This window comes from Beta vulgaris, chromosome 4, assembly GCF_026745355.1.
Source record: "Beta vulgaris subsp. vulgaris cultivar EL10 chromosome 4, EL10.2, whole genome shotgun sequence".
Taxonomy (NCBI): Eukaryota; Viridiplantae; Streptophyta; class Magnoliopsida; order Caryophyllales; family Amaranthaceae; genus Beta; species Beta vulgaris.
Genome location: NC_079205.1, coordinates 25,433,228 through 25,451,140, shown reverse-complemented (window position 1 = coordinate 25,451,140; position 17,913 = coordinate 25,433,228). Strand labels below are relative to the sequence as shown.

The following is a 17,913-nucleotide window of genomic DNA, read 5'->3' as shown; positions in this document are numbered from 1 at the left end:
AAGTCTATAACTTATTCTCGTTACACTTTACGTTATTTACATGTTATTACTTGTGTTGACACTTACAGACAAGTAACACATAATTTATAAATTAAACAAAAATTCATAATAGAACTTCTTTTATCTTTGGATTATCAAGTGATCACAACTTACAATCCAAGACTACTCACTTCCTTTTTATTCTTGACTCACTTACTTGTTGAACCTAGCCAACAATAAATTTTACCTTTATATAGGTATACTTGTAACTTACCAAATAAAGTCCACGACCCTCATAAGATAATAAAATGATACTTAATGAATACATGCATTACATTTTTTTTTTGAGGGGAATACATGCATTACATGATTCACTTAACATAGACTAATTCTTATATGAATTAATAAATAAACTAACTTAATACGCTTGCATCAATAATTCCATACAGACATTATAATCTGATAACATAATCACTTCTAGATCACATGTTGCACACAAGCATATAACATGTAAAATAAATTCCAGCAATCACATATATGAACAAATAGGTTCCTATACATGATACTAATATTTAAATACTCCTTAGAACATATTTCTAAACCACATAGCACGTAGTAATGTACGTACCTTGTATATACTAGCCTGTAGGCCACCTTTAAATCGTTAAAAGTCTCCTACAACGTAATCTCCGCCTAGAAAATAAAGTAACTAACATTAATAACTTGAACCAAAAATACAACAGCTTTAAAACGATCAAAACCCCTTAAAACACGTTTAAAAAATCGTTTTTAAGTTCCAAACTTAAGTTATTTTCTATTCCTAGTATAGTATTACTATTCAAGCAATTAAAAATCCATAAAAACTCCATAAATACTACTTTTCTGAAATTACAACACTTTTAAAATTTAATAACTCTTCTGAAAATATATACAACGTATTTAAAATTATGTACTAAACAAATCTCATACTTTATAATATATTATTTTAGTTTCTAGCAAATAAAAACCCTAAAAACTCTTATTTTCATGATTAAAACTAAAAATAAACTCAACATAATAAATCTGAAATTTATTATATTATAAACTATGATAGCCGAAATTATTTACATAAATAAAACAGTAATTTAATTCGTAAACATGATAAATAATAATAAACTAACATAAAAACATAATCTTTTAATGGAATCTTAGGAAGGAAGAAAGAAAACAACCGACAACAAGGAGAAAAGAAGGCAGCGCCGGTCAGTCCATACGCGGCAGCACACAGCAGCAGCGACTTTCGGTATTTGTGAAGGATTTGTGACGTTTCTTGTTGAATAAGAAACGTTACTTGAAGAAGAAGAAATGAACTTTGAGAGAGAAAGGCCGAAGAACGACACACGAAGGAGAGAGAGAAAAAGTCGAAGAGTGAGGAGAGAGAATGACGTGAGATTGAGAGAAAAATAATGTGTAGGGTGAAATAATTTGGGTTTTTAGGATATTTATATAAAGGCTCCCCTTATGGGCTTAGGAAAAGAGATTATAATTAATGAAACTTGATGACTAATAAGATGGACAATTTAAGACTTTGGTCATCAAATGACTCTTTCCCTTTTTATCCCTTTTTGGGTTTTCGATTCCATTAAACTTCTTTTTCAATATACTTTAATATTCAAAACCTTTATTAAAACATGCTTAATTAAAATATTTCAAATTTTATTAAGCTATGAATAATAATTTCATTTGACTTTTAAAATAGTCAACCCTCTTTAAAAGTCAAATCATTTTCCCAAACTCATTTGGATTTAAATACAACTATATAAATACTTAAATATATTTATAAAATTTCTTTAAAATTGTGGGGGATTACAGTTCTTCACATATTCCTTCGATTAACAGAGCAAAACAAAGAAACAAACAAATGAATATCATAATGACACAAAACCAACTGAAAGCCAAAAGGCGTATCCAAGGTCAAAGGAGAGAGTAAAGACTTTTTATAGGGAAAAAGTGGCATTAATTCACGCTAAGGCGAGTCTCGGACAATCGAGGGGTCTATTAGTACCAAGACCTAGGCATCCAAGCTTAAAGCACCCCTAATACTCCTAACGAGCACATAAGACACTCAAGCTAAATCACCTCTACTCAAAAGCCAAGTTCCCAACCTCTTACCTCTAAATTCATATCATAGAGTTATTCCTTAATTAGGTGATGCAAAAATCTTTTTGATGTTTTCTTTTCCTTTTTTTTTAATGCAAATTATATGCTACATGCAGAGCTATCATGCCATGCAACTATACTACATGCAAGTCAAAGACCTAAAGAAAATGAGAAGAAAATAAAAAAAAAGAAAAAAATGTAAAGCAAAAAGATATATACAAAGCAACAAAAAGAGTAGAAAAAAGGAAAAAGTTATATACATGTAATATACAAGAAAGACAGTCAACCATGTTCGTTCTCATCAAATTCCTCAAGGCAATAAACATTGAAGCACACTCTCCAATCATGCCTCGTAAACCCGACCTAGCAATGCATCCTCTCTAAGACGCGCACCCAAAAAGACACCCCAAACCCTTAAAAATAAGCCACATCCCGCGAGCATAATCAAATATAAACACCCCCCAAACAATCAAGGCACCGTCCTCGGTGCAATCATTCAAAAGAAGTAAAGGGGGAGCGGGGCAAAAGGAACTAGTCCTCGTCCATGTGAGATGGACCGGCTTCCGGAGGGGGGCCATGAGGCTCCCAACCGCCCATGTAGCCCGGCGGCCAAGCGCCGTAGGGGTGGGGATAGGCGGGATCACCCATGGGGTTGGAACCCCCGGGTGCTCGCCAATCATAGGGTGGGTCGCGTTGGGGCCAATACGGGTACGTGGGTTGGCGTTCATTCCATCCCGGTATTGGCCCATGTTGAGGAGGCCAATTTGGAAAGTTGACATAAGGGTCAACATTCCCACTCTGCACATGGTGATGGTACATAGCATCAGTTTGTACCATCATACCACTAAAGTCTTCTCTCATGCCTTGGATCATATTTATCATACGATCCTGGTTGAGAGCAAGACTGTGGTAGGCCCCCTCATAGTCAACAGAGCAGGATGACACTGAGGTACGTCGGCTGGAACTCGGCTCCTCTTGATGGGGAGGAGGAGCTAAGTTGCCGCGTGCGGGCTGGGCGTCCGCGACGGGGGGCTCAAAAGGGATGAGAAGAATCTCACCATCCTCCCCCTCGCGATCAAAGGTGGTCACCGCTGGGTTTGGGAGGTAACAGTGATGACGACCCCTTACCTTCCAAACAAACCGCTCGGGATCGGGGGTAAAGTCGATCCACCCGGCGGCTCTAATATAGTGCAAATCAAGGAAGGGGTTGTCATCAACTGGAGTCAACAAAGAGAGTTGCTCCCCAAACCCAAGAGCGGAGGCAATGATAGTAATCATCCCCCCACAATGAATATCGGATTTGAATAATTCCCCACGGCGTATAGCAAGACACCGTTGGAGAAATAGAAATCCGAAATTCAGCTTGCCCCCACTTTCTTCAGGGTGATGGGAGGCAATGTAGAGTGCACTCACCTCCTCCGATGCTACCTTACTTGGTTCTTTTTTGAGTAAATGGAGGTAACAAGGAGGCGGTGAATGTATCTAAGAATAGGGGAATGCATATGAGAGGAATATCCCGTCTTTGGATCAAAAGGGGCGTATCCGGCAATGTCACGCTAAAATACGTCCCTTTGATAGAAGGTGGGGTATTGCCAAGTCTCGGGATTGCGAATGGCGTTTGAGGCATCACATTGGAAAATTTCATTAAGCCTCGCCAAAGAGATGCATTGGGGTTGTTTGAACAATTGGAAGGAGATTTCATACTCCCCCTCATGTCCCTCAACCTCACGTCTCTCGAGAGAGGCTAAGAATTCCAAGGTGAGGCGCTCATACGTCAAGGCGCTAAAAGTGTGAAAGCGTTCCATGCCTAAAGCAAACAAGGCACGCCTTACATCAACTCTTATCCCTAGACTTTCAAGGGTGTCGATATGGAAAAACTTGGAAGCCTTGATCTTCCGGTGCTTAAGTTCGTCATACGAACGTTTATGTTCGGGTTTGACGAACTTAAGAGCCGGAAGGGTGCCCTTGGTGTTCGTTTGGGAGGTTGAGCCATGATCTTTTTTACTTTTTTTACGCGAATGAAACATACTTGGACTTTAAGGAGAATAGCTCAACCAAGTGATAGTTTTAAAAATCAAAAGACACGAGCTCGACCCAACAAGTAAACACAAAAATAAGGGCACCGATGAAGACAAGAAAAATCAAAGTAAAAATAAGAAAAATTGAAAAGAGACTATATATATAAAAAAAATATATATATATAAAAACAAAAGGAACTAGAAAGATGAAAGGAGTAAGTAACTAAAAGAAAAAGAACGAAAAAAAATCACACAAAAATTTGAAAAAAATCCAAAAATCAGATAAAAAACAAAATCTATCTAAATCTACCAGCTAAATCCACAAGAAACACCACAATCATCATATATTCAATGTACTTAGCCAAATCTAGAAGAAAAATGAAGGTTAGGGTTAAGATCTACCTCCCTCTTTAAGAGGGGTGAAGAAATTCCCAATTGCGAGCAATGTAGGCGATTTCAAGCTTCAAATCGTGCTCCTTACCCTTTTTTTCTTCAAGAATTCTTCCCCAAACTTCAACTTTTAAGTGATGAAGAAGTTTCGAATTTGGGGCTTTTTGACGAAAGTGGGTTTTTTGTGTAGAGGAGGAGAAAATATGAAGGTTTTGTGAAGGACGTGAGTGAAAATATTGAGAGATGAAGGAGATATGGAGATTTGAAGTTGGAGTTTTAATGGAGGTTGGAGAGAGAAAAGAGGGTTTGAGTGAAATGTGAGTGAGAGAGAAGGGGAATGTGAGTGAGAGGGAAGGGGTAGGGCCGGATGGAAAACAAAAGGGAGCTTAAAAAAAATCGCCCGGGCTCAATGGAGCGCCCGCTCCAGCTAAAAGGGAGCGCCCGCTCCGAGCCTGGAGCGGGCCGCTCTTTCATCGCTCCCCCACCGCTCCAAGTTTCTGTTTTCTTTCAAAAAAAATTCGTGGGGCGGAGCGCCCGCTCCCCCCACGCTCCAATCTCTCTGCCTTCCTTGTGATTCTTGCGGAAGGATGGAGAGCCCGCTCCTGTTTATGTGGAGCGCCCGCTCCTCTTGTGGAGCGCGCCTTTTGGGCTCTTTTGGCTCGCTCCTCCTTCCCTTCTTCAACACTTAGCCAATTTTTCATATTTTTCACTCCTCTTTTTTTTTTTTTTTTATTTTTTTTTTTATTTTTTTTCAAAGCCTAGACCCCGGGTTGCCTCCCGTAAGCGCTTCTTTAAAGTCATTAGCTTGACTTCCCTATGATTAAAATTCTCATAGGGAAAGGGGGTAGTCATCCAAAGCAATGTGACCAATGTGCTCAATTTGGGTTCCATCATGGTATACCTTGAGTCTTTGCCCATTTACTTTGAACGTCCCTTTTTCTTCACTCCACACTTCTACCGCTCCATGCGGGAACACCGTTTTTACTTCAAACGGTCCACTCCACCTAGACTTAAGTTTCCCCGGAAAGAGTCTTAGCCTAGAGTTGAAGAGAAGGACCTTGTCTCCTCCTTGAATCTCTCTTCATTATCCTTCGATCATGCCAAGCCTTAGTTCTCTCCTTGTAAATTCTAGCATTTTCATAAGCATCCCGCCTAAGCTCTTCGAGCTCATGAACATCCAAAAGTCTTCTTTCCCCGGATGACTTGAGATCAAAATTCAAAAGCTTGATGGCCCAATATGCTTTATGCTCTAACTCAACTGGCAAGTGGCATGATTTGCCATACACAAGCTTGTAAGGGGTTGTGCCAATTGGCGTCTTAAAAGCTGTCCTATAGGCCCATAAAGCATCATCGAGCTTTAATGACCAATCCTTGCGAGATCGGTTCACGGTTTTCTCCAAGATGAGCTTCACCTCCCTATTTGACACTTCCGTTTGGCCACTACATTGTGGATGATAGGAGAGCCCCATTTTATGATGCACCCCATATTTGGAGAGGAGTGCTTGGAAACTCTTTTTGACGAAATGGGATCCCCTATCACTAATCACGGCCCTTGGAACCCCAAACCTCGGGAATATCACGGACTTGAAGAGCTTGGTAACTACCTTAGCATCGTTGGTGGAGAGGCGATTGCTTCCACCCATTTGGAGACATAGTCAACCGCCACTAAAATATAGGAGTTACCAAGTGAAGAAGGGAAAGGTCCCATGAAATCCACCCCCCAAACATCAAAGATCTCCAACTCTAGAATGTTAGTGAGGGGAATTCATGCCTTTTTGAGATGTTGCCAACCCTTTGACACCGATCGCAAGCTTAACAAAGCTCCAAACATCCTTGAACATTGTGGGCCACCACAATCCACATGATAAGATCTTGGCAACGGTCTTGTCGGAGCCCATATGTCCTCCAAAAGGGGATGAATGACATTTCTCTATCACACTTGCTATCTCATCATGGGAAGGCATCTCCGGTATAAACCATCCTCCCCCCGTTTGAACAAAAGTGGGTCCTCCCACGCATAAAACTTAGAATCATGGAGAAACCGCCTTCGTTGTTGATATGTAAACTCAAAAGGAATAGTCCCACAAGCCAAGTAATTCGCCATGTCGGCAAACCATGGAGTATCAAGGGCTTTGATGGAGTATCAAGGGCTTTGATGGAGTATAAGAGATCATCCTTTAAGCTATCATCAATGGGAAGCTCATGGGAGGGGGAGTCTTCAATCAAAGGTAACCGTGAAAGGTGGTCGGCCACCAAGTTTTCCTTCCCTTCTTGTCCTTAATCTCAATATCAAATTCTTGGAGGAGCAAGATCCATCTAATCAATCGCGGCTTCGCATCTTTCTTGGACATAAGATATTTGATTGCCGAGTGGTCCGTGTACACTACCACTTTGGAGCACACAAGATAAGGCCGAAACTTATCGAAGGCAAACACAACCGCTAACAACTCTTTCTCCGTTGTGGCGTAGTTCTTTTGAGCCGAATCAAGTGTCTTGCTCGCATAGTGGACCACATGAAGCTTTCCCTCTTTTCGTTGCCCTAAAACGGCTCCCACTGCATAATCACTAGCATCACACATTAGTTCAAAAGGCAAGCTCCAATCCGGAGCTTGCACAATGGGGGCGGAAATAAGGGCATGCTTTAAAGTCTCAAAAGCGTTCATGCAAGCATCATCAAAAACAAACTCGTTATCTTTTTGCAAGAGGCTAGATAGGGGCCTAGCAATCTTAGAGAAGTCTTTTATGAACCGGCGATAGAAATCGGCATGACCCAAAAAAGAACGCACTCCCTTCACCGTAGTAGGTTGGGGTAACTTCTCTATGACCTCAATCTTGGCCCTATCTACCTCATTCCCTTGTGGGAGATCTTGTGTCCCAACACAATGCCATCCTCAACCATGAAGTGACATTTTCCCAATTAAGCACTAGATTCATCTTTTGACATCTTTGAAGCACATTTTTCAAGTTCTTGAGACAATCGTCAAAAGATGAACCTACCACGGAGAAGTCATCCATGAATACCTCAATGGTGTCTTCCAACATGTCCGAAAAGATGGCGGCCATACATATTTGGAATGTAGAGGAGGCATTGCACAAGCCAAATGGCATCCTTCGATAAGCAAAGGTACCAAATGGACAAGTGAATGTAGTCCTTTCTTGGTCATCGGGGTGGATGGGAATTTGAAAGAACCCCGAATAACCATCAAGGAAACAAAAATGGGAATGACCCGCCAACCTTTCCAACATTTGATCTATAAAAGGGATGGGGAAATGATCTTTCCGGGTGGCCTTATTCAACCTCCGGTAATCAATGCACATACGCCACCCGGTCACCAATCTAGTAGAGATTAGCTCTCCCTTTTCATTAGTGATGACGGTCATGCCTCCCTTTTTAGGGACCACATGGACGGGACTAACCCACCGGCTATCGGAGATAGGGTAGATTATCCCCGCCTCAAGGAGTTTCAAGACCTCCTTTTTGACCACTTCCTTCATATTGGGATTCAACCTTCTTTGAGGCTTAATAGAAGAAGCATGATCGTCATCAAGATGAATTATTATATGCATGCACAAGGTAGGACTTAGCCCCTTGAGATCTTCAATGCTATACCCAATGGCACTTCTATGTTCCCGAAGGACATCAAGAAGTTGAGTAAGTTGAGTGCCTTCAAGCATAGCATTGACCATCACCGGGTAAGTCTCACCCTCACCAAGAAACGCATATTTTAAAGAAGGGGGGAGGGGTTTCAACTCTACCTTGGGAGGAGGCTTAGAACTCTCCTCCTTAGGTGAAGGCACCTCAAGGGCTTCGATCTTCTCCTTGGCACAATAGGTTAGAGAGGTATCCATGGCAAGCTTGAAGTTCTTCCCTTCCTTATTATCCTCCAAATCCTCGCCCAAAAGTACATCTTCCAAAGGGTCCTTCTTATTCCTCATACCCTTCAAACTCAAGACCTCCTCATCAAAACTATCTATTCTCTTCACTTCTTCCATGATTGGAGACTTCATTGATTGCTTGAAAGCAAAATCCATGCTCTCATCTCCTACCCTTAATGTAAGCACATCACGTTTCATATCAACAAGAACCCCAGCCGTTTTAAGGAAATGCCTCCCAAGTATAAGAGGGACTTGGGAGTCTTCCTCCATCTCCATAACCACAAAGTCACATGGGATGAAGACCCTTCCAACTTGGACCGGCACATCCTCCAACTCTCCACTAGGAACCTTCACCGATCTATCGGCGAGTTGAATGACCCTCCTTGTAGGCTTGAGTTCAAAATTTGGAGAGGAGCTCCTTAAGAAACTTGGCATAAGTGGGCATTTGAGACATGGCTTGGAGGAAAGGGATATGCACTTGAAGTCCTTTCATGACTTCCAAGAACTTCATGAATTTGTCATTGAGTTGTTTCTTAGCTAACCTTTGAGAGAAAAGGAACCGGAGGCACATAAGCCTTGGGTGCGCTTGACTAGCCTCGTTGCGTTGCTCATGAACTTCTTTCTCTTGACTCGGTACAACATCACTTTCATCCTCTACTATTACCTCTTCAAGAAGCTTCTCAACCTCACCTTCACTCCCTCTTTCTCAACTTCCGGGCTTTCATTCACCTCACTAGGCATCTTAGGCCCCTCATAATTTGCTCCGGATCTCAAAGTAATGGCCTTGGCATGCTCGTGAATCACGGGTTGGCTTGGAAATTTAGTAGAGGGGGAAGTGGTGTTGCTTACTTGTTGGGCAATTTGAGCAAGTTGGGTCTCAATCATTTTGTTGTGAGCTTGCATTTGTTGTAAGGAAGAGTGAATATCCCCAAATTTCTTATCATTATCGGTATTGGTCTTGGTTTGTTGGGCAAGGAAAAGTTGAAGTGTAGACTCAAGTGATGAAGGCTTTGGTTGGTTAGGCTCAAAGGGTGGTCTTTGTTGTGGTTGGTTGAAACCGGGTGGTCGGAAGTTGGATGTGTAGTTGTTGTGATTTTGTGGTGGAGGGTGTTTCCATGATCCTTGAGAGGGGTTGTTCCACCTCCCTTGGTTGTTGAAGTTTGAAGGCCCCTCTTGCCTTGCACCAACCCATGCGACATGTTCCGTAGATCCTCCACAATAAGAGCTTGCATGATCGTGACCCCACAAATTTCACAAGAGAAAGCTTGGGAAGGTGGTTGGCTTGGGGATGCCAATTTCACCTTCTCGAGTTTCTTAGCTAGAGTGTCTAGCTTGGCATGGATATGATCCATAGCATCTACATCATACTTCCCTTTGCCACTAGCCTTCTTGCTTATAGACCTTGTGTTCTCCCAAGAGTAATGCCTCACAACCTCCTCTATGGTGGGCTCAATGTTATCAACCGGTAGTTTGGTGAGTTGACCCCCCGCTCCGGAATCAAGACTAGCTCTAGTCATAGGAAGCAACCCATCATAGAAGCTTTGCATCAACATCCATTGACTATACCCATGGTGCGGACACGATCTTCGGAGGTCTTTGAACCTATCCCATGCCTCATTCAAACTCTCATCCTCATCTTGTATGAAATTAGAGATCTTCCTCCTAGTCTCGGAAGTCTTCTCTTGAGAATAAAACTCATCAACAAAAGCCGCCGTCACTTGTGCCCAAGTAGTCAAGGAATCGGGAGGAAAAGACTGTAACCACTTCTTGGCCTTCCCTGTGAGAGAGAAGTGAAAAAGATTAAGCCACGAACTCTTGATTAACATTATTTTGCTTGACCGTGGCACAAAGCTCAAGAAAGTTCGCCAAATGGTCAAGTGGACACTCATGAGAAAATCCTCCATAAGGCTCTTGCTTGATCATTCTAATCAAATGTGGAGAGAACTCAAAGTTAGCGGTAGTTGCCGGCCTTCGTATCCCACTTTTGAGCTCAAATGCTTCGGGGTGACCATAGTCCCTAAAGCTCTTGGAGGGGGTGGACCCTCCGCCATGATACTAGAAGTAGAAGAACTGGATTGATCTTCCTCAAATACCTCCCCGGTTGCTCCTCACTAGTAGCTAGCACCCTTGGTTCCCGAAAAATCCTCCTCAACTCCGTAGAGTGCCCTCAAGATTGTGGTCGATTGGAAGCAAATGATCACTTCGTAACCTTCTTGACATGCAAACACAAAAGCTAAAGGGAGAGATTAGCAACACAAAGGTTTACCACCAAGTAGCAAGCAACCAACGGTAACCAAAGAAATATAAAAATGGAAAAAGGGAGGGGAATAGAGTTGACTTAGACTCAAAAATCACAATTCAATGCAATGTAATCCGTTGCTTCCCGGCAACGGCGCCAAATTTGACACGGTCGTTGCACGTGCCAAATTAAATACCTAACTTAGCCTAATATAGGGTAAGAAAGGGTCGAATCCACAAGGAAGCAAAGATTAATCAAGGGTTGAATGTGATTTAGCGAGCTAAGCTATTTTGGGGGTTTTTGAAATTAGTGAACAACTAAGAAATTAGGAACTAAGAAGCTAACAAATAGATTAAATAATCGAATAAACTATATTAAAAGGACACTAGGGATAGGGGATTCACGAGCTAACAAATTATCAACCAAATCGTCAAGCCAAGGGGATTCAATAGGGTCGATTAGGGGACTCGATCACTCAAATGCTTCCCAATTACTCTCTCGAGCTAATTAGGAGGACTTAATCAACCGATTTTACCTATTCTTATGGTAAAATCGGTTAATCAAGTATTTCCACAACTCATAGTGATCCAAACGAGGTCCTAGGGAGTCAAACACCTATTCTCATGGTGAAGCCAACCTATAATCTAGCTAAAGGTCTATCTAAGATTTCATTTCTCAATCCTTCACCTTAGATTTCCACAACAAGTTCAAATGGTGATCAATCAAATAAACAAGGCAATCAAATTAGTTAGACAACACAATCTCACCCAAAGTACACCCCCAAGCTTGACTTTTAAGGCCAACTCATGGTTAGCAAGGTCATCCCCTTCCCCTAGCTACTAATCTACTCACTAGCCATGGAAAGGGATAAATAAAAAGCTTGAAGCAACAATGGTGAAGCAATAATGGTGAGAATCATATCTAATAATAATCATCAACTAATTACTACTAATCAATACCAAAGCAAGATCAAACAAACATAAAAGCAAATAAGAGAAAAGATAGAAGAAATACTCAAAGATGGATGATATTCAAATGCAAATCTCCATTGAAATAGCTTCAATAACCCACATTCAAAAGTTTAGATATAGTTTCTCTCTCTAGGTTCTACTTCTCTCTCTAGAAACTCTCTCTCTAATTAGAACTAATTAATTTTCAGGAAATTAAAACTTAGTCTTAGAATTATTACAAAATTGGTTTTAGACCCCGTAGAAACAAGGGCAAAGTTGTAAAAGACGAAACAAAAAGAACGAAGTTTCTGGGCGTTGGAGCGCCCGCTCCAGCCTCGCTCCAGGGTCGCTCCAATGCTTCTGCCCACTAGTGAAAAGCTTCGACGACGGAGCGCCAGCTCCTTCTAACATGGAGAGCCCGCTCCGGCCTTGGAGCGCCAGCTCCTTCGTCGCTCCTGGGCCGCTCCATGTTTCTGCCATTTGCCTCTGTCTAATATGGAGCGCCTGCTCCTCTTCCTCAGGAGCGTCCGCTCCCCTGCTTGGAGCCTCTTCCTTGCTTATCCTTGCTTCAAAACACTCCAAGAACATATTAGATGGGGGAGAGGGTAGAATGCACATGCAAATGAAATGACCTATATGCAACCTAATAGTATGCAAATGAACTAAAACTAAATGCTAAACATGAGAATATGAGAAATGATGGAAAAGGGAAAGAAAAAGGAAACTAAATGGCCTAAAATGAATATAAATGACCTAAACTAAATGCAAATAAGTGAACCTAAAGTCCACTTATCACTAATAATATGAAATACGGGAGCTACCACGTATTCCAGAAATGACCTGCGATATCGAGGAACCTTTGAACTGAAAGAGGGATGGTGATCAATCCATTCCTAGAAAAGCCATGGGCTACCACCATGTACTCCAACCCTTAGTGTCCAACTCTAGATGTGCACCAGTCTGAAGTCTATAACTTATTCTCGTTACACTTTACGTTATTTACATGTTATTACTTGTGTTGACACTTACAGACAAGTAACACATAATTTATAAACAAAAATTCATAATAGAACTTCTTTTATCTTTGGATTATCAAGTGATCACAACTTACAATCCAAGACTACTCACTTCCTTTTTATTCTTGACTCACTTACTTGTTGAACCTAGCCAACAATAAACTTTACCTTTATATAGGTATACTTGTAACTTACCAAATAAAGTCCACGACCCTCATAAGATAAATAAATGATACTTAATGAATACATGCATTACATTTTTTTTGAGGGGAATACATGCATTACATGATTCACTTAACATAGACTAATTCTTATATGAATTAATAAATAAACTAACTTAATACGCTTGCATCAATAATTCCATACAGACATTATAATCTGATAACATAATCACTTCTAGATCACATGTTGCACACAAGCATATAACATGTAAAATAAATTCCAGCAATCACATATATGAACAAATAGGTTCCTATACATGATACTAATATTTAAATACTCCTTAGAACATGTTTCTAAACCACATAGCACGTAGCAATGTACGTACCTTGTATATACTAGCCTGTAGGCCACCTTTAAATCGTTAAAAGTCTCCTACAACGTAATCTCCGCCTAGAAAATAAAGTAACTAACATTAATAACTTGAACCAAAAATTACAGTAGCTTTAAAACGATCAAAACCCCTTAAAACACGTTTAAAAAATCGTTTTTAAGTTCCAAACTTAAGTTATTTTCTATTCCTAGTATAGTATTACTATTCTAGCAATTAAAAATCCATAAAAACTCCATAAATACTACTTTTCTGAAATTACAACACTTTTAAAATTTAATAACTCTTCTGAAAATATATACAACGTATTTAAAATTACGTACTAAACAAATCTCATACTTTATAATATATTTCTTTAGTTTCTAGCAAATAAAAACCCTAAAAACTCTTATTTTCATGATTAAAACTAAAAATAAACTCAACATAATAAATCTGAAATTTATTATATTATAAACTATGATAGACGAAATTATTTACATAAATAAAACAGTAATTTAATTCATAAACATGATAAATAATAATAAACTAACATAAAAACATAATCTTTTAATGGAATCTTAGGAAGGAAGAAAGAAAACAACCGACAACAAGGAGAAAAGAAGGCAGCGCCGGTCAGTCCATACGCGGCAGCACACAGCAGCAGCGACTTTCGGTATTTGTGAAGGATTTGTGACGTTTCTTGTTGAATAAGAAACGTTACTTGAAGAAGAAGAAACGAACTTTGAGAGAGAAAGGCCGAAGAACGACACACGAAGGAGAGAGAGAAAAAGTCGAAGAGTGAGGAGAGAGAATGACGTGAGATTGAGAGAAAAATAATGTGTAGGGTGAAATAATTTGGGTTTTTAGGATATTTATATAAAGGCTCCCATTTATGGGCTTAGGAAAAGAGATTATAATTAATGAAACTTGATGACTAATAAGATGGACAATTTAAGACTTTAGTCATCAAATGACTCTTTCCCTTTTTATCCCTTTTTGGGTTTTCGATTCCATTAAACTTCTTTTTCAATATACTTTAATATTCAAAACCTTTATTAAAACATGCTTAATTAAAATATTTCAAATTTTATTAAGCTATGAAAAAAAAATTCATTTGACTTTTAAAATAGTCAACCCTCTTTAAAAGTCAAATCATTTTCCCAAACTCATTTGGATTTAAATACAACTATATAAATACTTAAATATATTTATAAAATTTCTTTAAAATTGTGGGGGATTACAGTTCTTCACATATTCCTTCGATTAACAGAGCAAAACAAAGAAACAAACAAATGAATATCATAATGACACAAAACCAACTGAAAGCCAAACAGAAACAAAAAAATTGGACCAACTGAAACAATCCAGCAATTAAATGAAAACTTGAATGAAATAAAAACAAATAGAAATAGTTTCATTTGGTATTTATATAATTTTCAGCTAGTATTGATATTATTTCAGTTAGAGTTTAACAGTCTTTAGTTAGAGTTTAAGAGTACAACAATAATAAAAACATAAGATGAAAGAAACTCACAGGAACATCAAGAGCATCTATTTCCTCATCAGTCATCAAAGTATAAGGTAGATCCATAACAAGCTGCCTAGTTGAAGGTGATGGACCCTCAACCACCTCTATTGTAGGAGAAGCAGACTTTAGAACACTAGCAGCACTAACGTTAGGAGCTTTAAACTTAAGTACTCTACTGACATCTTTCTCCTTCTCTTTTTCACGCTTCACTGACAGAATAAAATCCATGTTAATCTCAAACTGCTTCACAACATTACTCAAATGCTTATCTTCCTGCCAATAAGTGATAAATGACTTACTCACATTTGAGAAATCCAGATCACGACACTTGAAGTTGTGAATAACAGCAAGAGCCAGAGCACTCATGCACCCCCGAAACTTAAATGTCACTTTCTTCTGTCCCAACGTTCTTCCTCATCATTATATTCTGATGACAGTCCAATACAGCAGTACAAAGAATTCGTAAGACATATCCACACCAATCGTAGCTTGAAATCATAGTTACATCTTCCAAACTCTTGGCACATTTCAAGGCAGACCCTAAATCACCACGTGGACAAAGGACCTTTAACAAGCAAAAAATAACAAACAACTTCTTAAAATCATCCCCACTTTGATGCTTCTTAAACAAATCATCCCAATTTTTTTTACTAATATATGGCTTCTTAGGATCAGAAACATCAAGCAACCTATGCCAATCCCTCCTGGCACTTCCTGCCTCAACCTGACTACCTTTCCTCCTAAAAGCATCATCATCAATAACCTCAACTGCTTTATCTAATACAGGTAAACCCAAAACATCCCTAATGGTAAACTTATTAAAAATTATTACTTTACCATTCTTTGTCATAAACATCATTCCGGAAGTATTGTAATTCAATAACTCCAAATTGAGATTCGAATATAACTTCTTTATCCTAATATCTAGAAGACTGCCAAAACCAATTTCCCTAATGTCTCTTTGCTGCTAATCACTGAGGTTACTAACAACTTCATGTAAATAAGAATAGTCTGACAATACATGTAGACTAATAGACTTAATTTCTTGCTCTGTCAATTTCCTAAGAAAAGTGAACAAAAATAAATTAAAAAAAAAGACAGAAACAATCATTTCATATAAAAGGAGAATAATGAAAAAACATACGATCGATCAAAAGTGTCTTTCTCTTTATCTGGATTAGACCTTGCAAATGTAAACTTCACTAGTGATAGATCAGCTTTGCCTTTCTTCTTAGACAATGATTTATCACAGCTGAAAGAAAGAAAGTTTAATCAAATAAACAATATCAAAACCAAATGAACGAAAAACAACAAAAGCTGAAAGAATAATAAGACTAACTGAAACAAAGTAATATAACCAAATGAAAAGAGACGCACTAACTGAGAGGAAAACAGAACAAAATGAAATAAACAAGCAACAAACTGAAACATAAACAACCAACTGAAACATAAACAACCAACTGAAACACATAAACAAATTAAGCAATTCAATAACAATCTGAAAAAATTTACAAACCAACTGAAAGAATATAAGAATCAACTGAAAAATTACAAGAATCAACTGAAAGAATACAAAGATCAACTGAAAACGTCAAAAAATCAAAGAATAACACAATCAAAAATACCAAATGAAAGGAATAAATGTCTAAATGAAAGAAAAACAACATCAACTGAAAACATATGTGAATGATACAAAACAACAATTAAAACACACCAAAAAAACAAAACAAAATATGTAACTGAAACAAAGACAACATCAACTGAAACAAAAAAGTAATTAAATGAAAGAAATACAATAATCAACTGAAAACGTCAAAAAATAAAGAAAAACAAAATCAAAAATACCAAATGAAAGGTAGAAATGTCTAAATGAAATAAAAACAACATCAACTGAAAACATATCTGAATGATACAAAACAACAATTAAAACACACCAAAAAAAAACAAAATATGTAAATGAAACAAAGACAGCATCAACTAAAACAAAAAACATAACAAAATGAAAGAAATACAATAATCAACTGAAAACGTCCAAAAATAAAGAAAAACAAAATCAAAAACACCAAACGAAAGGTAGAAATGTCTAAGTGAAAGAAAAACAACATCAACTGAAAACAATTACACTAAGAATTTGAAATATACCTTGGATCATAATCACCATCTTTATCTTTCTTCTTCCCAACAGTAGACACAACCAAATGTTTTCCTGAAAATGCGACAATCTTCACCTTCTTCGACTTCGGGCTGCATTACAGTTACAACAACAACACACTAAGAATTTGAAAAAAAGGAGCAAAAATCAAACCAAATTATACCTAGAAACTTCATCTCTGATCCTCTTAACCATATTTGCGATGCAACAATAATCAATTACGAACCAAAAAACAAAGTAAATTTCAACAGCAGAGAAGCAGAAAAATTAAGAGCAAAACTAGAAATAATGAGATATTAAGAGAGAAGAAACATTTTTAAAACTAGCGAGAATCAAGCACGAACTACATAAAAAACAGTTTCAAAACCATTAAAAGATAAAACCTAATAATCGTTAAATATTTTTTTAAAAAAAGAAACAAATATTAAAAAAAAAAGCCCGCGCATATTTTGCGGGGCTAAGCCCGTCCAACGGAAAGTATTGGGTTAGACGGTCTGACCCAATACTTTCACATAAATGTGACACATCAAGATACCATCTCATCCTTCTATTTAAACATCTTTCTTACATGAACCTAAATCTATATGAGAACCTGAAAACACTGTGATTGAAATCCATTTTAGTTAATATATAATCCTTTTTCGACACATTTTTCCTTAAAACACAACCATTATGTAAGATTGACCTCGCAAGGAAGAAAATGTTATAGTTTGGTCAAAATGGATTGCATATTGGTAAAAGAAGGCTACAATAAAGTGTTATCATGTCTTTAATTATGGGAACCCAACGCTACTCCGTATTTAGGAAAATTTGCACAAAACCACCTTAAGTTTTCACATATTTAGAAACTCCCACCTTTATGTTTTTTTTCCCTAAATTTCCACCTAAACTTTACAAAACCTTTATAAACTCCCACCACTTAATGGATTTTGCCAAACTCCGTTAGTGGTCGGACCCACATCAGTTATTTCTCTTGTTTTTCCCTCCAAACAACTCACTTACCCCTTCTTATAATTTAGAATTTCCCTCCAACTCATCACTTATCTTCCCCCCTCATTTTTTCCATCTCTCTGCCTCCATTTTAGGAGGAGCAAAGC

General features: G+C 38.3%; 1 non-coding gene and 1 pseudogene across 1 annotated transcript; one reads left to right on the top strand and one right to left on the bottom strand.

The window, feature by feature from the left end:
- Nucleotides 1-7,010: 7,010 nt before the first annotated feature.
- LOC130591093 (uncharacterized) lies at nt 7,011-8,837 on the bottom strand (annotated as a pseudogene).
- A 1,127-nt stretch (nt 8,838-9,964) lies between these two features.
- On the top strand, nt 9,965-10,071 carry LOC125497267 (small nucleolar RNA R71). Its single transcript, XR_007273896.1, has one exon. It is a non-coding gene; the product is annotated as a small nucleolar RNA R71 (small nucleolar RNA).
- The last annotated feature ends 7,842 nt before the right edge of the window (nt 10,072-17,913 follow it).